Source organism: Ovis aries, chromosome 20 (assembly GCF_016772045.2).
Source record: "Ovis aries strain OAR_USU_Benz2616 breed Rambouillet chromosome 20, ARS-UI_Ramb_v3.0, whole genome shotgun sequence".
NCBI lineage: Eukaryota > Metazoa > Chordata > Mammalia > Artiodactyla > Bovidae > Ovis > Ovis aries.
The window spans coordinates 24,661,662-24,669,912 of record NC_056073.1 but is presented as its reverse complement, the minus strand read 5'-3'; positions in this window follow the sequence as shown (position 1 = coordinate 24,669,912).

Below are 8,251 nucleotides of genomic sequence, written 5' to 3'. Positions count from 1 at the left end.
GACTCATGTCCATTGATGCCATCCAACCATCTCATCCTCTGTTGTCCCCTTCTCCTGCCTTCAATCTTTCCCAGCATCAGGGTCTTTTCCAATGAGTCAGTTCCTTCCATCAGGTGGCCAAAGTTTTGGAGTTTCAGCTTCAGCATCAGTCCTTCCAATGAGTATTCAGGACTGACTTCCTTTAGGATGGACTGGTTGGATCTCCTTGCTGTCTAAGGGACTCTCAAGGGTCTGCTCCAACGCCACAGTTCAAAAGCATCAGTTTTTCGGTGCTCAGCTTTTTTTATGGTCCAATCCTCATTTGTCCAAACTCATAGAATGTACAACACTAAGAGTGAATCCTAACGTAAGCTGTGTACTCTGGGTGATAATGACATGTCTGTGAAGGTTCATCAGTTTTAACAAATGGTAGGGGATGTTGGTAGGAGAACAACATCTCTGGTAAGGGATGTTGATAATGGGGAAGGCTGTGCGTGTGTGGAGCAGAGGTATTTGAGATATCTCTGTATTTTTAATTTGGCTATGAACTTAAACCTGCTTTAAAAAATAGTCTTTTAAATGAAAAAAAAAAATTAAAGCACACTACCTATATAAGAACTGAGAGATAAACTGAGTCTGCTCTGATTTTTAAAAATCCCAGTCTGATATAAAACATTAACTGCAACGTGTTTCACAGTTATTTAAGACTGAGACCCTCTGGTCTCGACTGATAGTCTCCGAATTTTTTTTTTTTTTTTTTTTGCACCCTACCATTAGAAAGTGTGATCCCGAAACCCAGTGCTCTGTGACAACCTAGAGGGGTAGGATAGGGTGGGAAGTGGAAGGGAAGTTCAAGAGGAAGGGTACATATGTATGCCTATGGCTGATTCATGTTGATGTAGGGCAGAAACCAACATAACATTGTAAAGCAATTTTCTTCCAATTAAAAATAAATAAATTTTTAAAAACATGAGCATGAACACCCCATATGTGTGTGTGTGTGTGTGTGTGTGTGTGTGTGTTTATTTTTAAATTACATTCATGTACCACTGTGCTGATAAATTCTGTACAGAGAGAGAAAGGAAATTTTTAAAAGGTGACATGAAAGTAAATACAAATCAAAACTTTAATATGTTCTTGTCCCATCTATATGGATTGTGCTTCAGAGACTTTGGCAAATTTATTTTCCCTCCAACTTTTAGCAAAAATAAACCGGAGAGTTATTTATGGGTCCACCAGGGAATATAGGCCTTAAATGTTGTTCTTTGGTTAAAAAAAACAGCAAAACTACTAAAGAGCAGGTCAGATATTTGCTTATCCATGTCATCTGTGTTCTGTGGGTGTCAGGAGGACTTTGGGTCTCCTTCAGAAGATTCCAGATTGGATTGGTTTTGACCTCTCTTGTGAACTCTGAAAAGGTAAAAATGTGTCGTCATGGAGACTTGCAATTTTTCTCTTATTTCCGCCCTTCTTCCCATTGTAGGAAGAGTACAGAGTATTATGCAGCTTTCACAGTCTTTTCCTTTTGATGAAACATTGAAATGATGAATCTTTGTCAATTGTCTGTAACACAAGGTGTGTCACGGGATATTCATAGATGCCTGCCTTTGACTTTTGATCTATTCTGTACTTTGTTGTTTTGTTATTCATGTCTCCAGTGTCAATGATATGGGAATTGCAGTTATTTCATCCTCAGTGAAACTGAACCAATAATAATTCATTTACTTTCCTAGCTTACTTTCTTCCGTTTAAAAATGTTTTTTAAAAAATTTATTTTTCTGTTTTCTGATTCACTGATTTCTGTTCTTATCTCAATTTCTGTTACAGTCCCTCAGTTTATTTTTCGTTTTTGTTTACTTTTCGTTTTTTGGCTGCATCACTCAGAGTGCAGTATCTTAGTCCCCCGCCTAGGGATTGAACCTGCGCCCCTGCAGTGGAAGCAGAGTCCTAACCACTGAAACTCCAGGGAAGTCCCTGGATGGTGCTATTTCCGATACGCTGAAACAAGGCGGTAAAGCTGGGGAAGCTCCAGGAGCCATCATTCCTCTGTAATCCAGAAGCCCTGTAAAGCAGTTTTAATTTTTTTTCTATGCTGAAAACATAATCCTTCCTCTTATGATCTCTTTTTTTGTTTATGTTTAGAATGTCCCTCTCTCATCTATATCTTAATCTTTATTTTCAAATAAAATTTATATCTTACGGCTATATGGAAATCTTGAGGCCAAAACATTGGACTTAAGCTTGGTTTTGTTGTTCTTTTTCATATAATCAATGAAAATATAAATCATCTGTTGAATAATCTTTCCTTTTATCATTGGATAGTGATATTCTATCTCAAATACATATATCGATAGATACTAATAAATCTGTTTCAGGGCAGATCTTCTCTTCTGTTGTATTAATTTTTTTCATTCTTACAACACCACAACATTTAAAAAGCTGACATTCTGTGCTTTAATAAAGTGGAACAATAAAAATCTTGATTTTTCTCCTCATTCTATTTGGAATCATGTCCTCAAATGCCAACAACAAAACAAAATTCCACTGGGATTTTTTGATGGGATTGCCTTAATCTTGTAAATTAATTTAAGAATGATTTGTTCATCCTTTCTAGCAGTCAGATTTTTTTATTCACCCAGGAATATACTCTACCTCTCCATTTCTTTCACCCTACTTGCATATTTCTTAATAAAGTTTTGGTTATATAGTGCCTTGTATATTCCAGAATGTTGTATGTTCTTCTGCTGCTCCTTTGAATGTATTTTTTTTCCACTGGTGTCCTTCAACTGATTATATATTGGAAAACTAGGCATAATTTTGGATAATTTACTCAATTTCACCTTACTCTTAGGGGCCTTCTTATTTATCCATGAAGTATGTCCCAAGAAAAAAAGTTTTCAGTAAGAAAGAATTCACAGTTTCATTTGGTTCTCTGTTTTATAATGCTTAAAATATTGTCATTTTTTAATATTTACAAGTTACCAAACTGTCCATCAGTTCTGTTCAGTTCAGTTCAGTCGCTCAGTCATGTCCGACTCTTTGCAACCCCATGAATCGCAGCACACCAGGCCTCCCTGTCCATCACCAACTCCCGGAGTTCACTCAAACTCACGTCCATCGAGTCAGTGATGCCATCCAGCCATCTCATCCTCTGTTGTCCCCTTCTCCTCCTGCCCCCAATCCCTCCCAGCATCAGGGTCTTTTCCAATGAGTCAACTCATCGCATGAGGTGGTCAAAGTATTGGAATTTCAGCCTCAGCATCAGTCCTTTCAATGAACACCCAGGACTGATCTCCTTTAGAATGGACTGATTGGATCTCCTTGCAGTCCAAGGGACTCTCAAGAGTCTTCTCCAACACCAAACTGTCAATATTATCCTGCAATTTTTCCACTCGACTGACAAGGAGAATTAGCTCCCTGAGGACAACCATTAGTGCTTCCTTTTCCTCGTTGTATGATAGCCCACCATGTAACTGATTGAAGGCAAAAAGAGCAGGGGGCTGCAGAGTATGAGATGGTTAGATAGCATCACTAACCCAATGGACATAAATTCCAGCAAACTCTGGGAGATAGTGAAGTACAGGGAAGCCTGGTGTGCTGCGGTCCGTGAGGTTGCAAAGGGTTAAACACAGCTTGGCAACTGAACAACAGAACAGTACTTCCTTTCCCTTGTTGTATGATATTCCACAACATGACTACACTAGTGTATTTGTCATCTTTCATTAATGGAAACTTAGGTGGTTTTCTGGGTTTTTTGCACAAGCAATGTTGCAATAAGTATCTTTGCCCTTGCTACCTAGGGCAGAGAGTAAGTGATGGTATATCAACTGAAATATTGATTTGTCATTGAGTTCCTAACCTATTTTCAAGGTCTTGGATCATTTTCATTATTTTTTCCATTGTTACATAGTTAAACAAGATTGAGGCCCAGAGTTCTATTCTCAGACTTGAACTAGTTAACAAGCAGATCTGGCCGTTGTTTTCTTTATTGGGCAGGGTGATTCCTGGAAGCCTCTGGAAGCAAGCTGCTGCTGTTTGCTTTTTACTCTGGGCCGTTTGACTTGGAACATTTCTAAGGCTGTTCAGTTCCTGTGCATCTAAATGGACGGCTGTTTCTGAGTACAGGTTGGTTGGTGGTTTTTAAAACCTGGACCCGGGCCTCTGTTTTTGGAGGACTGTGTTCTGTGTACTTGTGTTCCTCTGTACAAGGGAGCCTTATGTGCGGAGCCATTCATCACACCTCTCAAATGGGCCACAGGAGAGAAGCAATTTCCCTCCAACCCACTGGTTATTACTATAAGGCGAGGGCCTGAGCTGAAGTCAGTGAGGGAAACATTAGTTCTACTCATTTTGCATGGTTTAAATTCCGCTCTCCCATATCTCATCAATATGAAATGCCCCTCACCCTCTTCCCTGCTGCATCCTCCCTTTACTCCTCATTTCCTCATCCAACACCATGTTTATTATTATGTACCTACCAGTCTAGGCAAAACATAGAGTAACCTGTACACTTGGATGTATGAGGAAGGGTGATGGAATATGCTAAAACTTCTTTGATGAAAATGGAGTAAATTTCAACTAAACAGACCTTAAAATTAGCTGTACTTTGGAATAAGGTCATTCTGGGTTCAAATCCCAGCTTTGCTTGTTCATTATAAGCAAATATTTACAATCAACCCTAAGATCTTGAGCCAGTTACTTACACTGGTGGAGTCTCAATTTTTTCATCACTAAATGAGTATAGTAGTAGGTATCTCACTCAAGGTCATGAAAATATATGAGTTTGTTGTGAGTGCTCAACCAGTGATACCCGTTATCTTTATAGCAAGAGTTTAATATGAAATCCCACCAGGTTATAGACTAGTCTCTGTACTGATTTAGGTAAATCTCCTATATTGTTCTTTTAAAGCCCCATAAAAAGCCTGAATTCTCAAAGATTGACTCAGTTGGGTTTCTCATACTTTTAGGACTAATGTAAGGAAATTGATCAAACATCTTAATAAGATCATTGACAATAATCCTAGAAAGAAAGACCTTACTTAATGCTCCCAAATACTCCATTCCAGATTTGTGGGACTTGGGCATGGCATTCTCCAGATGACAGCCAGATCTGGTCATGAAAATCTGTGGCTTCAAACTTATCCCGCCTATGCCTGTCAGCCTAGTTGATGAGATCGCCACTGATCTAGGCTTGCTTCCCCCTGCAGCCTCTACTGGTTTCCCTACACGCAACTCAACACACACACACACATACACATACAATACAAACTTGTATTCCATGTTCCATTCTGATTCACATTTTCTCTGTTTCTTAAACACAACCTGTTCTCATCACCAGGGCACTGAGTACACTGCTTTTGCTGTCTGGAACACATTTTCTTCAGCTTCTTGCCTAACTTCTCACTTTAAATGTCATTTTCTCTGAGTGACGTTGCTGCACCCGTCACATCTGGTGCTTAATTCCATCCAGTGCTCCGTCTGTCATCGTCATAGTCAGTTCATTTGTCTGAATCCATGTCTAAACAAAAAATTCTTTGAATACAGAAACTGTACACCATCCTTTGCCACAGCACTGCCACACAGAAGACATCCAATCCATTAATTTTTGTTTTTCTTTGGCCACGCCACATGGCATGTGAGATCTCAGTTCCCCAATCAGGGATCAAACCCATGCCCCCTGCAGAAGTGCAAACTGTTAACCACTGGGCCACCAGGGAAGTCTCATCCCATCTGTTCTTGAATAGCTGAATAAATAGACTGGACATAGCATAACAATCTGGCCAATTTGTCTGAGCAGAATATTTATTAAGAGGAGTTTGGAAAGTAAGGTCAGAAAATAAGTTCATTTCCAATTTTAGAAGCTCTTAAATTTGAGTTAAACTAAGAGTTTGATCTATATCCTGTGAGCAGTGAAGAGCTATGAAAAAGTTTTAACCTTATGAAAGGACATGATTAAAATGTTTACTTAGGAATATTAATTTGGATGTGGAATGCCTGATAGAGAAAATGACTAAGAGACTACAGACAGGAGACTTGAGTTGAATCTTCAGTTTCTCACAAGGAGAAAAATGCCTGAGAAAGAGTTGATGACTGTGATCCTGAAGAAGCCTTGTGGGGCTTCCCTAGTGGCTCAGTGGTAAGGAATCCACCTGCCAATGCAGGAGCCGCAGGACCCGGGAAGATCCCACATGCCGCACAGCAGCTAAGCCCATGCAACACAGCTATTAAGCCTGTGTTCTGGAGCCTGAGAATTGCAACCGAGCCCGCATGGTGCAGCTACTTCAGCCCACACCTCTAAAGTCCGTGCTCCGCAACAAGAGAAGCCATGGCGATGAGAAGCCGGTGCACCGCAACTAGAGTAGCAGAGAAAAGCCTGTTCAGCAATGAAGACCCAGCACAGTCACAAATAAATAAGTAAATAAAATTACCAAGCAAAGAAACTTCTTACGATAAGAACCAATTCTTCTTGGTCCTGGTTTAGTCACTAAGTCACGTCTGACTCTTGCGACCTCAGGCTACAGTCCATGGGATTCTCCAGGCAAGAATATTAGACTGGATTGCCATTTCTTTCTCCAGGATCTTCCCAACCCTGGAATTGAACCCGGGTCTCCTGCATTGCAGGCAGAGTCTTTACTGACCGAACTACGAGGGAAACCTATCTATTTCTTAGTCTTATTTTTATCCACTGCAACCGATACAATGGCTTAAAGGCTTTGGAAAGGAAGAGCTGATAAGACTTGGCTGGTTGTCTCTGGAAAGGTGTCATGTAGAAAAGAGGCCCTTTGCTAGAAACAGAGGATAAGGGAAGAAGATCCAGTTTATGTGAATCCAGGAATGCAACTTTTCATGGATGTTTTTCCTAGAAGGGATGGACAAAAAGCAATTCATTCTCATAATATCCTTAGGCCTTTGCAGCGTTCATAAGATTCCCCACTCTCCTTGTCACCTTAAACGGCAGGAAGAAATTGGCCAGGTGGTTGAGTGAGCCACCTGCGGTCGTAAAACCAGGAGAGGCCGTCCTCAGAACAGAAGCCAAGCCCCCTCCCGACACGGGATCCAGGGGAGAGACCATGCCAGCTCCTCTTTGAACTAAGAGGCAAATGCAGTCTTTAACTAAGCATACCACGACGCTCCAGTTGTGCTACCCGCTCTTCAACTTTTCACCGAGGCTCAAGTAGATGAAACCCTAACTGCCTGACTTCTGAGTGAACAGCAATAGCTGAAAGGAAATAAATCCACACACTGCTCTTAGCAGAGTCCTCAGGTGGGCTGTTTTCCGGGAATGCTGTCTTGAGTAAAGACATAAATGTGGTGAAAATGGCTAAATTACAACTAAAACAAAGGGTGGTGATGTGCAGTCCAAACTGGGATTAAGTAAATGGTAATCATCCTTGATGCAGGTTCAGTTAGGGGTCTTCCTTTCTATCTATGTATCTTTCTTTTTTTAAGGCATAAAAATGTTAACTGTCACACATACTTGACCTGGGGTCTGTGGTCTTTGCCTGCCAGCTGTGAGCCACACACAGCCCTCCCAGACTGCCTCCTTTCCTCACAAATGCTCCGGCTGGGTCCCCTCATGTCAGGGATACTGGCTGCATAATACATGGGGCAGGCCATGGTTATTCATTCACACACAAATATTTATAGAGTGCCTGCTTGCCTGACACTGTGCTAAGCCTAGCAGAGGTGGCAAAGAATCATAAATCCCAATATGCAGAAAGCATTCCCTGAAACTGAAAGGAGCTTACCGTCTACTCTGGCAGACAAAGGAAGTAAAGCAGTATAAAACTGTATAAACATTACAAACACATGATAAGAGGTATAGGTGTCCCATGATACTATGCTAGGACTTTACAATGTGTGGGAAAATTCAAAGGTGGGTTGAGTCTGTAAGACAAAGACAGAGTTTATTTTTTGTTGGAAGGAAGATCTGCAGGAGGAAGACAGAGCTAAGCTGGACTCTTTAGTCATCATTATCCAAACCTGGCCTGAGGCTAAGCTAAAGCTGTTGTATGAGTCACCAGAGATAAAACACTTAAACAACAGACCGAATGGCTTGCGCAGCCCAGCATCCAGTCCTGGAGCATTTTCCTTTGAATGCCCGACTGCTCTGATATCGCACAGCGTCAGCCTACTGTTGCACCCTTTATTAAGACTCTAAATTTACTGAATTTACTGTTTTAAGGCTGGTATGAGCTTTAGTTGTTGTTATGACTTCCCTGGTAACTCTGATGGCAAAGAATCTGCCCGCAATATGAGGGACACGGGTTCA